General features: G+C 42.2%; 1 protein-coding gene across 3 annotated transcripts in view; it reads right to left on the reverse strand.

Annotated features, from left to right (window-relative positions):
* The window catches only part of APC (APC regulator of Wnt signaling pathway), a 103,256-nt gene extending 89,627 nt beyond the window's left edge, over positions 1–13,629 (reverse strand). For 2 of the 3 annotated variants that reach the window (XM_075079742.1, XM_075079738.1), the window contains exon 1: positions 13,264–13,390. The gene's annotated coding sequence lies outside the window, so the exon portion shown is untranslated. Of the gene's footprint in view, positions 1–13,263; positions 13,391–13,548 lie in introns of those variants that run through there. The other variant, XM_075079741.1, reaches the window with a different exon arrangement.
* Positions 13,630–17,713: the final 4,084 nt, after the last annotated feature.

The raw sequence follows: 17,713 nt of genomic DNA on the forward strand, positions 1-17,713 counted from the left end.
AGGTGGAGACTCCCTTTTTACACAGAGTCCCGTGGAGAGGACAAGGGGGAATGGACACAAATTGCTCTTGCGGAGATTCCGACTGGACACCGGAGGGAAATTTTTCACAGTGAGGACAGTCAACCATTGGAATAATCTTCCCAGGGAAGTGGTTGACTCGGCCACGTTGGACACCTTTAAGAGTCATCTGGACAGGGTGCTGGGCCATCTTGTCTAGGCTGTGCTCTTCCCAGAAAGGTTGGACTAGATGATCCCTGAGGTCCCTTCCAACCCGTGATTCTGTGTGATTACTTTTTTAACTGTTTATATTTTTAATCAAGTACTGAATCCCTTACTAGAAATAATTTGTGTTGTTTTAATGTTAAAACTCAAACCATTCAAGTTTAACATTTGCCTGGCACTGAGCGATCCTGAGTAAACTCTGGCAGACATAAGACATTGTTTCCACACAAACAAAAATTCCAAATAAAGTAGTCTTGCAGGCAAACTTAGTGCCTACAAATCAAGATAAGCTGAAAAGCCAAGAATTTTAAGCATTTCTTAGAGCATTGATGGGGTTAAGCTTTCAAGCTAGTTACCCCAGGTGGCAAGAGAAAAGCAGAAATCTTCACAGTAGGTATTTACTTGTTCTGACAAGGAAGAAACAATGGAAGAGATACCATGTCACTGGCAAAATCCCTTCTGTCACACGAACAGAAAACCACAGTCCTTCCCCAGAAACACAATTGGCAGTAATTGAAGTTTTCTTATTTAAGATTATGGATTAATTGCTCCCTAGTCTCACTTATTTTTTCTGCTCTCCCTGAATTTTTTTCCCTGTCTTGTGACCAGACCTGTCTTATCACTTGGGAATTTCATGCGACATTCGCATCACAGCACTCATTCATCTTGTGATCAAACACGTACGAGACTGAAGTCACCTGGATGAGGGACTTGACTGGAACTGTTCTGGTGTGCCCAGGTGTGCACCCACCACACAGAAAGGTACACCTAGGCTTCAGTCCTGTGATAGAGCATGGCCTCTCCATCACGTCCATGCATTTACGTGAGAGGCTGTACAGCATGACTTCACTGAAAGACAAGTGAGCTACAAGAGCAGGAGCTTTCTAGTCTACACCTGGCTGATGCTTTCCTGATGTTCTTTTATTTACTGTTTATTACCTTTACTTTCCCAAAGAGTAAATGCTGGCAAGTGCTAGCAGTGAGCCTCATGAAAACCTTATTCCTCAGTTCAAATGCCTGGTAATGTTCTACGCTGCAGGCTATGAGCAGTGTAATTGCTTCAGTACAGAAATCATGTCTTCTTATGGATTTGAGGTTTGCCCAACACAAAGCAATTCTGATGCTTACAAGGCTTCTAGAAACTCCTGCAATATAATTACATAACAACTTGGGAAATGCAGAACAGAGGCAAGAATGATGAAAACCACTATCCATCTATGTTTACAAACAGGGCAATAAATTTAAATGATAAATTTAATAAATAGACAATCCTCCTTCAAACGGCGAACTAGATGGCAAACTGCCCACAGGAACAATTACTTAGCTTTGTACTCCAGCACTTGTAAGTCACAAGTTAGAAAATTTTCAGGCGATAAACACTGACTGAGCAAGTAACAAATTCATACATTCCTACGCTACCTATATTCAGGGCAGTTGACTTTAAAGGCAAGAATGAATATATTGGCAGAGAGTAAATGTAACATCTTAGCCATGGTAACCCCAGTATATTAGGTAGACATTTTCCCATTATTCTCTGAACAAGTTAAAACATTCTAAAACACCTGAGACTTCTAAAATATGAACCAGTGAATTACAACCAGGCTTTACCATTACAATTAGCTTCAAGTCTTCCTTGCTGCACGCATACTAGACTGTCACACAGACTCTTCAGTACCTTTACAACATTCAAGGCACTATTCACTTGTTAAAAAAAAAGATCTGGACATCTTGCTCACAAGCAAAATTGAGAGCACGTTTTGGAACAGTATAAAGACAGTCATGTACAGACAACTACTTTTTCATGCAAATAAAGCAATACACAAATCCACTGGTTTTAGAGGAAGACAAGCTCTCTTTCTCCATTCAATTCATTCTTTTCAGCTTCCAGCACTTGAAACATTTTTTGGAAAAAGCTTTATGAATCAAGTCTAGTTCTCAAGGTCTTAACAATGACATTTAGACATTTAATTAGCAAGCCATCACTTGGACTGGCATCTAAACCTTTTGTCAGAGACCTAATTCCATGCCAATTCAAATATCCCATTAGTTTTATATTAACTAACAAGAAGTCCCATAAAATTCTGGCTACTTGATTGCACTGGCACACATTAACAAAACAGCGGAGTGAGTCTAACTGAACACAAGGACAGAGATTTACAGTGTACACACATTAAACTAGCAAGGATATTTTAAAACAAAAATATAATAATGACATTCTAGTATGAACTGGTACTCAGGCATACTCTGTGCTTCCTGGTAGCCTGGATGCAATTTTAATGACATCCAAGTAGGGGGAAAAAAAGATCTGATCAAATTAAAACAGTTTCACTGATTCCAAGCTGAGTCCTGATCTGAAACCTTTCTGGAACTCGTATTTCTGGAGCCATATTTAGAGACTTACACATGTGAATTAAGTACCATTATTCTATGTTGGCATTTCTACCTTGAGACTATACAGAATTTGTAAAGAGTCATGAACATATAACACAATACTTTTAAATAAGCAAGCTAAATTTGGAACCAAAGATGAAAAATAACAGTAGCTAATGCCCTTTTTCAGCTTGTATTTTTAATTTAGATCTGCAGTGTCCCCTGAAACAGCAAGAAAATTCAAAATGTAGAAAAATGCTAGAGCAAATGGCAGGAACTCTGTGGGGTTTTTTGCCTGCTCTTGTGGAAATAGGAATTTTACAGAAGTTTGAGTCACCACTCCACTAGACTGGGCTAAAATTAGAGTCCCATACAATGACAAGCTTGTAGTTGAACAATTTGAATACCAGGGAACAAAATCCCAGTAGAGTCATTTTGCTGAAATAGAGTGGAGGAAGAAGACTGGTACCAAGAAAGATTAAAGAAATAGATATCTAAGGGAATTGGGAAGTATCCGGAGTTGTGCTTAATCCTGGTATTGATAAAGTCTGTAAATGAAATTTTTGTTAATTTTGTGTTAGAAAAAATTCATTTAGCTGTCTGTTAAAAAGCAAGAATATGGAAGGAATACAGTCATATAATAGATTCTGCTGACCTCAGAATTTCATGTATCTCAGCACTGCCTGCTGATGCTGTCTTCTGAGCAGCGACAGGTGCCAGTTATAGTGTCAAGGTTACTGGCACTGAAGCTGTTACTCCAAAACTGCTGACAAGGAGGCTTTTGATGCCAAAAGTATGTAAATTCTAACATAATCAGCATTTTTCTTTGGTTGGTCTAGATTGTGGTGTATAGCACCTACTGACAGCCTACAATTTTACCCAAACTTCATTCCACATCCAAGCCTTTAGTGACTAACACAGAGTATTCAAGGAGACTTTACATGAGCCCTTGGATCACAAGTTCTGCAGGAAACAGCTTAGAGTAGAGATCTTGAATGCAGATCTTTCTGAGCAGAAAATACAGAAGTGCAAACAATCTGATTGAGACAAGGCAGGCATTTAACTCCAGAAATCCCATTATTCAAGGCATTAACAGCGTTTCCTTTGTGGAATGTCTAATTCAAATACCTAAATCTTCCCCCTGCCCCCCCCCACCAAAAAACATAGTTAAATTAAAAAAAAAATCAATCCATTAAAAACCAGAACAAAACCCACCAAAAACCTAAACCCAAACAAAAAAAGAAGTTCTGGGTTCAAAAGAGCTTTGGTCTTGTATCCCTTCTACTATAATAAAAGAACCACAGCTACTTAGCCCTTTATGACCATATGCTTTACAACATCATTAATGGGAATCTTTTACTCAAAGAACCCCTAAACATGAAGAAAAGAGACAATCCTTCCTTGGGGCAAGCATTACGGGCACTGGAAGGACACTAGAACAGGACTGGCAAAATACAAGCTTCTGTTTCAGAATGGAAGCTGACTTCTCTTTGTCACAAAAATGAAGCGTCTACCTGTCTATTTGAAGCTTTTGCTGAAAAGCAAAATGATAAAATGGCCAGCATTTTCACTGAAATAAGCACATTGCAACATGACACTAAAATTTCAAACAAGGCACTAGATCAGCTACAGAAAATGTATTTTTTACTAAACAGGCAAGAGTAGTGTGAAGGTCACCCACTTCCTTAGGCCCCTACAAGGCATTAAGCAGACTTCTCACAATGTTTCAAAGCTTTGGGAACCAGAAGTCAGCATTTAATTGCACAAAAAATGTTCACAAATGTAGGCAGGCTAAATTGCTGGTCTTAAGAACAAGATTCTAGAATTCCAGAGTTTACCTAAACTGCATTTAATTTTTACTGAATAGTAAACACCAACATGACCAACCATAAAGATGAATGTGAGTACCAAAAGACTTCAAAGCAAGAAAAAATATTTTCAATTATATTTCCAAAGTGCATCCAATATTAGGATGGTGTTTCGAAAACAAGTAACCACAGACGAAAGATATTTAATCTCAGTAGCACAGACCAAAAGAAATAGGCAGTAGCAGTATTACGCTAAGATGTCAGCAACCTGAGGCAGAGTGAAAGCTCTTTGCAAGACTGACAGCTGAATTTAAATCTATAAAAACAGCACTACTACGACCTGCCCCCAGGGGGAACAACTGAGGAGGCTCAGTATTTTTATTCTGATACTAAGTTGTATTTTGTCTGTACAGTAAGATTATGAATGTCTTTGATCAAGCTATTTTGCTCCATTTTCAAAAGAAATGTCTTGTTTCACAGTTTGATTAATCTTAGCCTATTCCAAAGGATGTTATACATATACAAAGAAATTGAGGTAACTGTTGCCAACCAAAGGGACAATTAACATCGCTACAGTTAAAAACTGTTTCATTAACATCCTCTTTTCAGATGGTTGAAGCCAACAAGGAATGGATTCCATTACTCAAATAAATCAAAGATAAATTACACATTTTTAACTCCAGGTATAAAATATAAAAACATTTTAAATGTTTAAGTTATCAATGATAATTGAATGTTTTGATGTTTCCATTACCATTCAAATAAAACTAAAAGCTGTTGTTATACCACACTAAGAGAAGAAGCCTTGACCATTAAAGCATCTATCAGGATAACAAGTAGCATGACTGCTTCTTGTACAATGTGAACATATCTGCTCAAATTCTTATAATACAGCCACAGGAAAAGCTTAATTCTTAGAGTTACTACATTCCAGGATAGTACCATTACCATGTCTGAAATAGCACTTCTAAAAAATAAGGAACTGAAGGAGTTTAACCTCCAAACTGCTAATTTCCAATGCCAATAAATAGGTAGCAACATGGTAAATTTATTGCCCCAGGCATCTTTTGTATGCTCTCAAACACACCCAAATAAAGGTACATTAATATTAACTACTCAGCAGGACTTCTTAGAAAGTATTTTTATCATATAAGTAGCTGGTACATAAAAAACAGTACATACAATCTATGAAAAAAGACTAGCCTATTCCTTAACACAGAATTTGCACACATGTGAAAACAGCCATTTCAATACGCAGTCCTTCTGTAACAGCATATACTACTGCTTCTTAATGGACTGTGTAAGTTTGATCTTCAGGTCTATGTTACTAGGAATAACTGAGTCCTCCCCTGATCCTTCCCCAGCTCCTTTCCTAAACAAAAGCACTGAAATATAGGTACAGCTATTTCCTCACCTCAATTTTAACCTCCTCTGGTATCTCTTAATTACAACATATAACTAGTCTTCTACCATCAACACCTTTTCTTATATTCTCCCCCAAATCCAAGCACAACTGGCATGAAAAGCAACATTACTTACAAACTCCACAAACTTGGCAAATCAATCACTTCTGGGAACAGAGACCAGCTGCAAGGTAAGAGAGCAACTGGGATTGTATCGAGCTCTGCCTAGGGGTGGAGGAAGAATGAGTAAAGAGCTTATGGGTAAAGTTACGGGGCAGGCAAACACGACTGACACTGTTGTAGGCATTTGCTACAGGCCACCTGACCAAGAAGAGAAAGTTAGTGAGGCCTTCTACAGACAGCTGGAAGTAGCCTCACAATCGCAGGCCCTGGTTCTCATGCGGGACTTCAACCACCCTAGTAGCTGCTGGAAAAGCCCTGGCGAGGCACGCACGATCCAGGAGGTTCCTGCAGAACATCAAGGGCAACTTTTTGACACAGGTGGTGGAGAAGCCAACAAGGCAAGATGTGTTGCAGGACCTTATACTAACAAAGAACGTCTGGTTGATGATGTGAGGGTTGGGGGTAGCCTTGGCTGCAGTGACCATGAGATGGTGGAGTTCAAGATCCTGCATGGTAGAAGCAGGGCAGCAAGTAAGATTACAACCCTGGACTTCAGGAGAGCTAACTTTGGCCTCTTCAAAAACATACTTGGAGGAATCCCATGGGTTAGGGCTCTGGAAGGGAGGGGGGCCCAAGAAAGCTGGACAGTATTCAAGTACCACTTCAGGTCAGTGCATCTCTATGAGGAAGAGAAGTCAAGTAAAGGAGCCAGGACACCCACACAGATGAGCAAAGAGCTTCTAGAGAAACTCCAGTGGAAGAAGCACGTTCACAGTATGTGGAGAAAGGGACTGGCCACTTGGAAGGAGCATAGGGACGTTGTCGGTCTATGCAGAGATGGGACAACAATGGTCAAGGCCCACTTGGAACTAAATCTGGCAACGGATGTCAAAGATAAGAAGGGCTTCTTCAAATACATCAGTAGTAAAAAAAATGGGGATACAGTAGGCCCGCTGCTGAACAAGGTAGGGGCCAGGTGACGCAGGATGCAGAGAAGGCAGAGTTACCAAATGCCTTCCTTGCTTCAGTCTTTACTGCTAAGGCTGGCCATCAGGCACCTCAGCCCCCAGAGGAGAGAGAGAAAGTCTGGAGAAAGGAGGACTTCCCTTGGTTGAGGAGGATTGGGTCAGAGATCCCTAGCCCAAACTGGATCCTCACGAATCCACAGGCCCCAGTGGGATGCACCCAAAAGTGCTGAGGGAGCTGGTGGATGCTGTCGCCAAGGCACTCTCCATTATATTTGAAAGGCCAGGGACGGAAGAGGTGCCCAGGAACTGGAGGGAGGCAAATGTCACTCCAGTCTTCAAAAAGGACAAGAGGGAAGACCCAGGAAACTATAGGTCAGTCAGCCTCACTTCCAACCCCAGAAAGGTGATGGAGCCGTTCATCCTGGAGGTCATCTCCAGGCATGTACAGGACAAGAAGGTTATCAGAAATAGTAAGCATGGATTCACCAGGGGGAGATCATGCTTGACCAACCTGATACCAGGCATGACTGGCTGGGTCGACCAAGGGTGAGCAGTGGATGTTGTCTATCTTAACTTCAGTAGGGCATTCAACACTGTCTCCCATAACATCCTCATGGACAAGCTAAGGAAATGTGGGTAGGCATGAGGACAGTGAGGTGGATTGAGAGCTGGGTGAACAGCAGAGCTCAGAGGGTTGTGATCAACAGGGCAGAGTCTGGCTGGAGGCCTATAACTAGCAGTTGTTCTCCAGGGGTCTGGGCTGGGTCCAGTCCTGTTCAATATATTCATCAATGACCTAGATGAAGGAATAGAGAGTACCCTCAGCAAGTTCGCTGACGCTACCAAGCTGAGAGGAGTGGCTGATACACCAGAAGTCTGTGCTGCCATCCAACGAGACCTGGACAGGCTGGAGAGCTGGGCCCAGGGGAACCTGATGAAATTCAACAAGAGCAAGTGCAAGGTCTTGCACCTGGAGAGGCACAACCCCATGCACCAGTACAGGTTGGGGGCTGACCTGCTGGAAAGCAGCTCTGCTGAGAAGGAGCTGGGAATGCTGGCGGACCGCAGGCTGACCACGAACCAGCAACGTGCTCTTGTGGCCAAGGCCAACAGTATCCTGGGGTGCATTAAAAGGCGTGTGGCCAGCAGATCAAGAGAGGTTACCCCCCTCTACTCTGCCATAGTGAGGCCACAGCTGGAGTGCTGTGTCCAGTTTTGGGCCTCCCAGTCGAGGAAGGACAAGGAACTACTGGAGAGTGTCCAGCGGAGAGCTAGGAAGGTAATCAGGTGAGGAGCATCTCCCTTATGAGGAAAGGCTGAAAGACTTAGGTTTGTTCAGCCTGGAGAAGAGCAGACTATGGGGGGATCTTACCAATGCTTATAAATGTCTGAAGGGTGGACTCTTTTCAGCAGTGCCCAAAGACAGGACAAGGGGCAATGGGCACAAATTGGAACACAGGGAGTTCCACCCAAATATGAGAAGAAACTTCTTTCCTGTGTGGGTGGCAGAGCAGTGGAACAGGCTGCCCAGAGCAGTTGTGGAGTCTCCTTCTCTGGAAATACTCAAAACCCACCTGGACACAGTCCTGTGCTCCCTGCTCTAGGTGCACCTGCTCAAGCAGGGGGGTTGGACAAGGTGATCTCCAGAGGTCCCTTCCAACCCCTACCATTTTGTGATAAGACATTGTAAGAAAGAACTTGACACCCACAGTGCAATAACAGGTACCTACAGCAAACAGGAGAACCATCATTATAATTGTTGAATTGTGGAGAAGACAGAACTCTATCAACTCTATCCTAGCAGAGAAGGCCACCAACTTATTAAAAAGACTAGTTATGAGAAACTATACATTATAAAAACCCAAACCAAGAAACACTCTTCACAATGAGAAATCTCTGCACACTACATGCCATATTTCTTTGTTTCTATTTACACCCCTCAGTTTCTCTCATTGATCTCATCGATCAATTGAATTTCAATTTATAGTATGTAAAAAAGTGGAAATCTTACTCCAAGAAATAGCAACAAAGCCCCACCAAGTCATAAAACTCAATATATGGCTCAACTAGCTTAAAGTGAAAGAGCAGTGAGACGAAGTAGGCATGTTTGAGTAAAATAACTAAATTTCTGAATAAAATTTGTGTATCAAATTGGAATTTTTAACACTATCATATAAGAAAAATTATTGCTTAGTTCTAAAGAGATTCTTAGCTGAAGTCCTTTAAATGGAAGAACAGCAGCAATGTGGGATCTCCATAGCAGGGGTTTCAGAGGGGAGAAAAAGCTCATGTGATCCTGAGAACCTTTTTTCATTAATAAAGGGAGAGCCAACTCACACAATTTATGCTTTCATGATTTCTTTGCACTCTTGTCACACAACAATGAGAAGTCCTAGTTTCCTTCCAGTTCCTTCCACATGCCAGTTACTACAAAAAGGCCAGTCTACTAACAGCCAAATTCAGTTTTGTGAAACACAGCACCTTTCAGAATCTATGTAAAGCAACCAACACTCATACAATAACTGCACAAATAACAAAGCATTTATTGATATCTGACTTTGAGAAAAAAAATACACCATTTTCACTCAAAGCATTTAATCTGTGTGCAAAAAGCTAAGCCTTAAGTGATACCATACTGTGTCACTGGAGTTCTATTACAAGTATACAAGGACAAGAATAAAAAGTTTGTATCTTCAAAAAACCCACAGCATTAAGAGAAGTATGATTATACTATTTCACACAAGGCTAAATTCTTTTAGGTTTTGAACTATAAAGCCTACATGAGTAAGGTCTCTTCTACCATTAGAGATTAATGTTCTATCAATTTCTAGTTAAAATGCACCCCTGAAGAAAAACACTACACTTATAAAAGATACCTCAAAATGCTAACAATCCTCAAACTTCAACATCTTAGTTTACTGTTTCCGTAGAGAAATCAAACTACTTGTGCTCTAATATAACTGTACTTAGTAACTCAAAAGATATTATTGCCTACTGAGTTTTTTTTCTCACCTTCTGAAAATCCACGTTGAAGTAATGGCAGAATGATCTCTCTCTGACCTCAAAAAGCATTTGTTTTTAAAATTTCTCATTTCCTCTAGTGGTGACTAACATTAAAGAAATCATCCTCTAATAAAGACACAAATGAGCATACTCATGGAACCCAATCAACCTCCGGCAGTCAATTCAAATTAGCATGTAATAGCCTTGTGACCATGACCAGCAAGCAGTATCAGAGGTACTGCTATAGTCGCACGTGGAGATAACAAACCCAAACAAGTACTAGTCATTTTAACTTTTTTGCCCACTACACACCTCTCCCATAACTTTCACTAAAACATACCATCCCTGCTGAGTAGGCCTCTGATACTTTGAGCAAATCCTTACTGCCTAGTAGCTTAATCATGCAGCTTCAACTAATGCAACAAGATGCAAACTGTCAACTAAAACTGAATGGCAATCACCCAACAACCCAAGTTCTACAACAGTACCTCATGACTTGCCCTTGAAACCACTATCACAGGTTATTTAATAAACTCATATTTGAAATCCTAATTCAAATTAATTAGGATCAAAATCCCAACAGTGTGGGGTATTAAATGACAAAACATTAGAAGTTGGGTATGTGAGCCCAGAGGACTCAAAGCTAAGACTACACAGTAAAAGTGGTTTTGCTTTGCTAATAGTGGTAATAAGTGGATGATGAAAATAATATGAACTTGAACAGCAAACAACCAGAAGATCCATTTAAAGACCAGTTGCAACTACTGGATTCCACTTCCCAGTTGGGTCCACATACATTCTCTTAGTACAGCCATACTGCAATTTTAAACTTAAAATGGAGACTTTATTGAAAGATAAGCTCATAAAATAACCCTAATACACTTTTTTCTTACCAATATTATTCATAATATTGATACATGTATTAAAACATGAAAAGTTACCAGTGTATGTTTTATTCACCAAGCTGGTTACCTACATAATATCCGTCCCTTAAACCATTCCTTATTCCGTCATTATCCTAAGAATTACCATGTTTTCACACTACGATTTTTAGTAACTTGATACAAAGAAAAGAAAAAGACACTGCTTTCTACTGTCCAAATTAAATTAAGACAACTCAAAAGAGAATATATGAGGCACAACAACAACAAAAAAGGTTTCTTACACGGAGTTTCAGACAGTGTAAGAGAAGATAACAGACTTAACATATTTCTACTGTATAATGCTATGAAACAACTTCTACAGCTCAGTTCAGAAATGGAAACAAGATGCACACTATCCTAAATCAGTGCTATGCTTTCACTTGCCACTCGTATTATTTCAGAACAACTTGCGACCATAAAATAGTTCCAAAAGCATATATATAAAGTTAGCCAAATCAAAAGTCTTTCTTGATCATTACAGGATTAAGGAAGTTTTATTGTTAACTATGCTATTTAAATACAACCACAGAGGGATGTAACTCCCTTACTCTAGAGAACTATCTAGGTATAAGAAGATTCTAGAAATCATCTAGAAGTCTTTATTGAAAGTAAGTATATATGTACACAAAAATACGTATCTATTTTTGAAAGCCAACACAAGGTACTGTAAATACAAAATACAGGTGTTCATTGGGGCCAACAGCTATTAATTTAGCACTAATACAGACCAAAACAGAGTATCAGAAACTTTACGCACAGTATAGTGTTGACGGTATTCGTTGGACATTATAAAGAAACTACAGTTGTGATGTTAGTTACTTGATGAACATTTTGTGCAATAGATGCCTAGGTATCAAAAGCTGACATACTTGAGCATGTATTTCATTGCATGGAAATAAGACACGTGGTAAGACAGGTTCTTATGCTCAACAGTGTTTCCTATTGCACTATTTAGAAATTAAAAAAATTGTCATCAACTATATCATCACTTGGATTTCCACAGTTCGGGGTTTTTTGCCTTTATACCGCTAAGTATAAATATCTTTTACCAAATGTTTTGTTTGGGGTATTTTGGGAGGGTGGGGGTTGGAGGTTTTTGGGTTGTTTTTTTTTTTAAGCCTAAAGCACCCAAGGAGACCGAGTACTTGCAAGGTCTTCTTCACTGGCAGAACTAGTCTAGAAATAGCCTTCACCATAACTAAAGGAAAAGAATTTAACAAGAAAGCTGAAGCATAACAATGATCTCATGACATTCACTGTAAGACATATTTCTTGAGTGTTTAAGATTGGATGAACCCATGTGGCATACATTTTTTCCAAACGCCGTTTAAAAATATAAGATTACAGCAAATGAACAGGAAAATGGTTCAGTTTCTCTGCATTTCAGTTAGCAACCTAATCTTACTTAACTCTCACTATACCCTTAACTTAGCAAAATGTTAGCAGTACTCCTGAAACAAAGCTTTCAAACCTGTGCTTCCCTGCTGGTACATGCAAAAATCTCCTCTTGTTCAATCAGTTGGCAGAAGCAAGTACATGAAAACAGTTTCTGCAAAACCTGATTTTATTTTTCAGAAAGTTAGAAGTTTCTGTAAGAGCTTTACCCACAGGCTTGTCTTCCCAGTTTTACAGGCCACTACCATCATATTGTTTATCGTTACTGGAGGGAGTGGGGCAACAACAAACAAGTCAGTTATATAGTTTAGCGCACTTGCACCTTCGTTTCTCCATTACTCTGTGGTTACACAAGGAAGCTGACATTTACAGGAGTCTGAACTATTTTACTTTACCTTCAATCACTTCTGAAGCTAAAAATGGCCACTGAGGCTAGAGCAACTTCAGAAACAGGCTATTGTCACAGGCACCTGTACGGATCCACCCCTCGTTACAAGAGGTCAGAGAGAGCATATAACAGAAAAAATAAGCCCTGCTAATGCTAAGTTTTGAAGTTACAGACTCATCTAACAGTTTCGGTTTTGCACGTCAAGGACTTTAAAGGTCTTTTCATAGAAGAAAGCAGCTGAGCTCTTCCTGAGACCCAGTCACTGGGCCTTGACTCTGTTGCCTTCACACTCCAGTGGTATTTTGCCTATCGAGTATCTGAATACTTCCTGGCAGATTCTGAAGAACAAAACCACTACATCAAGCCAAATCGCTTTATCCTACCACACACACACACACCAGAAAAAAAAACCCCCACACCGCTGGCTTTCAGTCACACCCGCCAGACCAGGCTCCTCCCGCCCGAGGTGCAGCACCTCAGCCCCATCCCGGGAGCAGGGCCGGGGCGGGGCGGGGACCGGCGCCCTCAGGGAGCGCCGCAGACAAGCCTTGGCTCGACCCCCGCCCCGCCCGGGACTGCCGCCGGCGCGTGCTGCCTGGGAGGGCGGGGGCGGTGGGCCCGGTGGGGCGGGCCGGGGTACCGGGGCCAACGGGCACTCACCTGTCCGCCTCGCTCTCCCCACCCGGCAGCGCCGCCGCGACTCCTCCGCCGCCTCCCGCCGTTGCTGCCACTGGCGCGGAGCCGAGCGCTGCGCCTCCTGGCAGGGGCGGCGTGCCGGGGCAGCGGGCGGGCGCGCATAAGGGTCAGCCGCTCCCCCTCCTTACCGGCCGGGGCCGGTCCCTGCCCCGACTCCCCGGCTCCTCATCCCCGCGGCAGGCGCCGGGGCAGCCCCGGCCTCCTCCCCAGCTCCCGCGCCGGCCCGGTCCCCGCCTCCCTCGGACGCACCTCAGCCGCGCCGCCGGGGCCCCTCTCCCCGCCAGCCCCGGCTCCCCTGCCGCCCCCTTCACTCGCTTCCCTGCACCGATCCCCCCGCCGCCATCTTGCCCGAGGGGGAGAGGACAGCGCGCAGGCGCGGCCGAGGAAATCGCGGCGGCAGCGCGCATGCACGAAGGCGAGAGCTTCCTCCGCCCCGCCCTGCGGCGCACACCTGCCGTGGGGGGCGGCCGCTCGCCGCCGGTCACCCGGGCCGCCCGCCCGGGGCCGCCCGCCGCCTGCCTCCGAGGCCTCGTGCTGCCAGGTGTGGGAGAGACGGGCTGGAAGCGCTACCCAACCTGGCAGAGAGCTCTACGTGCCCACCTGCAGCCATCTGCGGAAGCTGAAGGAAAACGCGGGTTGCATCCCCCTTCTCTCCGTGTTCGCTGGGACCTTCACCCAGCAGTCTGTGAGGCAGTTTCCCTTCGCAGAAGAGACATTATTCCTTTGTCAGCCCGTGTTTGTCCGTGCGATCAGTGAGCTTTTTTTCCATGAACACTCCAACTTTGCAGTGAGAGACGTCAGTCTCTCAGGTCTCTCCCTCTTAAGGTGGGCTCTGGCATGCCCTGAGCCAGTGGAGACGCTTTGGTGGCTGGCTCCCACCCTAAGGATGGGTTGTACACCACGACCAGTAGTTATGCAGTTTGATAGCCAAGGCCCTCCATCACTTCTGGCTGAATGTCCCCTGGTTCAGGTGACTTTTTCTACCTCCAGATGACAAAGCTTATGCACCTTGTATTTCACTTTCCTGTTTGGGCTCGTATTTCCTGTAAAGTTACTTCAGGTTGATACAGTTCCTCTGGCCTCCCCAGAGTGAAGCAGTCATGGGGTTATGAATCCCCAACTGCAGCCTAGGGCAGACAACCCTGACCTTTGCTGTGCTAGCTTTGCCATCCATCACACCGCTGCTCCCCCTTTTGGACTTTTGTCGTTAAGTGATCTCACCAGTTTCCTAACTGCCTTTTTTTCTTTTGATGTATATAAAGACCTTTTTACTACCAGTCTAAGCATCCTTTGCAAAGTGCTCTTCAAATTCTTTTTTAGACCTCTTCATTTCCGGCTTAGATTTGACCTGCAGTGTTTTACAGCTTTCTGTTCTCCTCATTTGGGCCTAGACAAGTCCTGCCCCTCATTAGCATCAAAGGAATTGCTTGCCAACCCCTCTCTCACTCCTCTTGGACAGAGATCATACTAGAGCCTGTCGCAAGCTGCTGTCAAACTGCAAGTGGTTGTGAGTGTTAAGTATTTAGGACAGCCAGTGCATACTGTTAAATAGCTGAGTCTGTGCAATTTATGTTTTGGTATTGTTTGTGCTGCTTATTTTAATAACAAAATTTTCCTGGCATTTGAATAAAATTTTTAGTTGTGATTTCTGTCATTGCTGTGTCCTCATTATCCCCTTTTCCATTTCAAGGGCCATAAAATTATATCCTACAAACGATGATCATGAATAGCTAAATACAAACTGATACAAGTTTGAAAAATATAGTGAAAATGGGTGTGGTGAACTAATATTAGCTGTTCCAAGTGGCGTATTTTATGCAATCATATGACATATCACACTGATTATGACTTTTTGAAAGAGAGTAGTTCTTGGTTATATTTTTGTAGATTCAGTCACCTTTAGTTTTCTTGGCATATTGCCTAAAAGCTAAAGGATGATAATTATAATAATTTAATACTCTAAGGAGTTTGGACTAAATCGAAGAATGTCCAGCTGTGTGACAGTCTAAATAAATCCAAAAATTTTAAATGTCTCTGTGGCAACCTTCCTCTTTGTAAAAAGATAGAAACCATCAAAATTTTGTTAATCCAATTTATGAGAGTCTTTCTTCAAATAAATTTCAACCTGACTAACGTGGTGGTCTTCTACAATGGAGTAATTGCATCAGTAGACAAGGGAACAGGTATGGATGTCATCTACCTGCACTCCTGTAAGGCCTTTGGTGCAGTCCCCCACAACATTCTTACCTCTAAATTGGAGAGATTTGGATTTGATGAATGGACCGTTGAACAGAGAAGGAGTTGGCCTGATAGCCTCATCCAGAGTTTCAGTCACTGGCTCAGTATCCAAGTGGAAAGCAGTAAGCAGTGGTGTCCCTCAAGGGTCTGCACTGGGACTGATGCTATTTAATATCTTTATCAATGACACTGACAATAGGATTGAGTGCTCCCTTAGCAAGTTTGCAAATGACACCAAGCTGAGCAGTGCAGGTCATTTGCTAGAGAGGAGGGGTTCCATCCAGAGGGACCTTGACAGGCTTGAGGGGTGGGCCCATGTGACCCTGATGAGGTTCATGAAAGCTAAGAGCAAGTCCTGCACCTGGGTGGGGACAATTCCCAGTATCAGTACAGGCTGGGGGATGAAGGGATTGGGAGCACCCTGTGGAGAAGGATGTAACTGCTCTAAATTGTGGCATAAGGAGGCACATGCTATTAGAAATCAGTAGGAATTTTTCCCAGCTATGACTTCTCCTTTCCCTCCCACTGCTCCTCGTGCTGCTGCAACTATCAGTTCCAGAAGTAAACACGGGATTTACCTTGGCACCTGCTGGGGAGTTCGCTGAATAAGGGTGAATGGTATACTGTGGTAGCATAAAAGTAGCAGACTAGAATATGTTTCTTAACATAACCTTTGAAATATTCTGCTTTCTTGTCTTTTCAGCCTGATGGCCAGTCACTTATCTGAAGATTATTACTATTTATAGTTTAGTTTCTCAGAGCACATTCAAATGATGATCAGACTAGTATTCCATTGCACTGTTTGACACATGTACACAAGTCAGTTTCTTCCCTGAATCAGTAAACATAAAACCATATGCCAGAAAGATCAAAAAACCTACTGGGCAACATAAGATTGCAGCAGCACTAATTCAGTAGTTTGACAAATGAACAAGGTGATGATACTGAAGATATGCTCTGAAAAGTTATAGCCTTTTCCAAGGGAGATTTACCCACCAAGAAAAGTTCCTAGCTATTGGTCCATATCTTCAGATGTTTGTTGTAAGATGGACCATCTTCAGAAGTGCTTTCACAGTGGCATTTCTACAGCTCACTGTGACAAGCTTTTCTTTTGACCTGAGTTTTAAGTAAATGCATGAAAAATAAATTATTTGTTAATTATGTTAACCCTATTATCGAGTAGGATCATATTCTCCACGCTCTGAAAAGCAAGGCATTTATCACAATGGGCAGTTTGCAGTATTATGGATTTAAAACGCATTTTGCAGGAGCCATTTTGGCGATGCTTACCTTTCAGGACAAAGGCCAGTCCTGAGGACCTTCTGTAAGTAAAATTGTAGAGAAAACCATTTAGATAGTAGTTTTACAGATGTCTGCTACTGAGGGACTAGCCTTCTCTATTTAAAGATTGCCAGTCACGAAGGGAAATGACCCTTAACAAGAATGGCTTCCCTTTTTTATGTTTGGTTTGAGCAATTAATAGTTTAGTATTAAAATGTCACACTTTAAAGTACTTAGTCTTGTCCTAGGCAACAGTAGATAGGAGAAGCTGCAGTCAACAGAAATAAAAGGGAAAGCAAGAACCCACAACACTTTATGCTTAGGGTTCCAAAGTATAACGAGAGAAAAAAAAGAGATGCTTTTCAGAACAAATAACCTATGTCCTAAACTTGGATATTTTGTAACCCCAGAATCCTGAACGTGTAGTTAGAACTCTGAAGCTTGATACTTTTATTATTTTTTTTGTGCAGTTGAGTACCAATCCATCAATTCATTAGATGAGAGAACGTGGAGCAATGAAGCATGTTACAAAAAATTAGTGGGTTGTCTGGTTCACATTAAGGTTCACACTTCTAAAGGAAAGCAGAGAAAAAAACCACTAGACACTAGTGCCAGAAAAGAAATCCCATCCTGGGGTTACAGGATTAAAAATAGAGATGGCTCTTAAAGCCACATAATTTTTAGTTAATTTTAACCTGTCAGTCTAAAGGAAAGTGATCGTTGCATGGAATACGTCCAAGTTTCCTGTGCTGGAACTGAAGTGGGAAAGAAATTGAGATATGAGGGTCTTGAATATTCATGAAAAATGGCTTTGAGTTTAGTCCAGAGAATGAGTCATTTTGAATTATGCTCAAGTCCAGACATCAGAAGAGGTCTGGACTTGCACCCTAAATCT

This window comes from Phalacrocorax aristotelis, chromosome Z, assembly GCF_949628215.1.
Source record: "Phalacrocorax aristotelis chromosome Z, bGulAri2.1, whole genome shotgun sequence".
NCBI classification, from domain to species: Eukaryota; Metazoa; Chordata; class Aves; order Suliformes; family Phalacrocoracidae; genus Phalacrocorax; species Phalacrocorax aristotelis.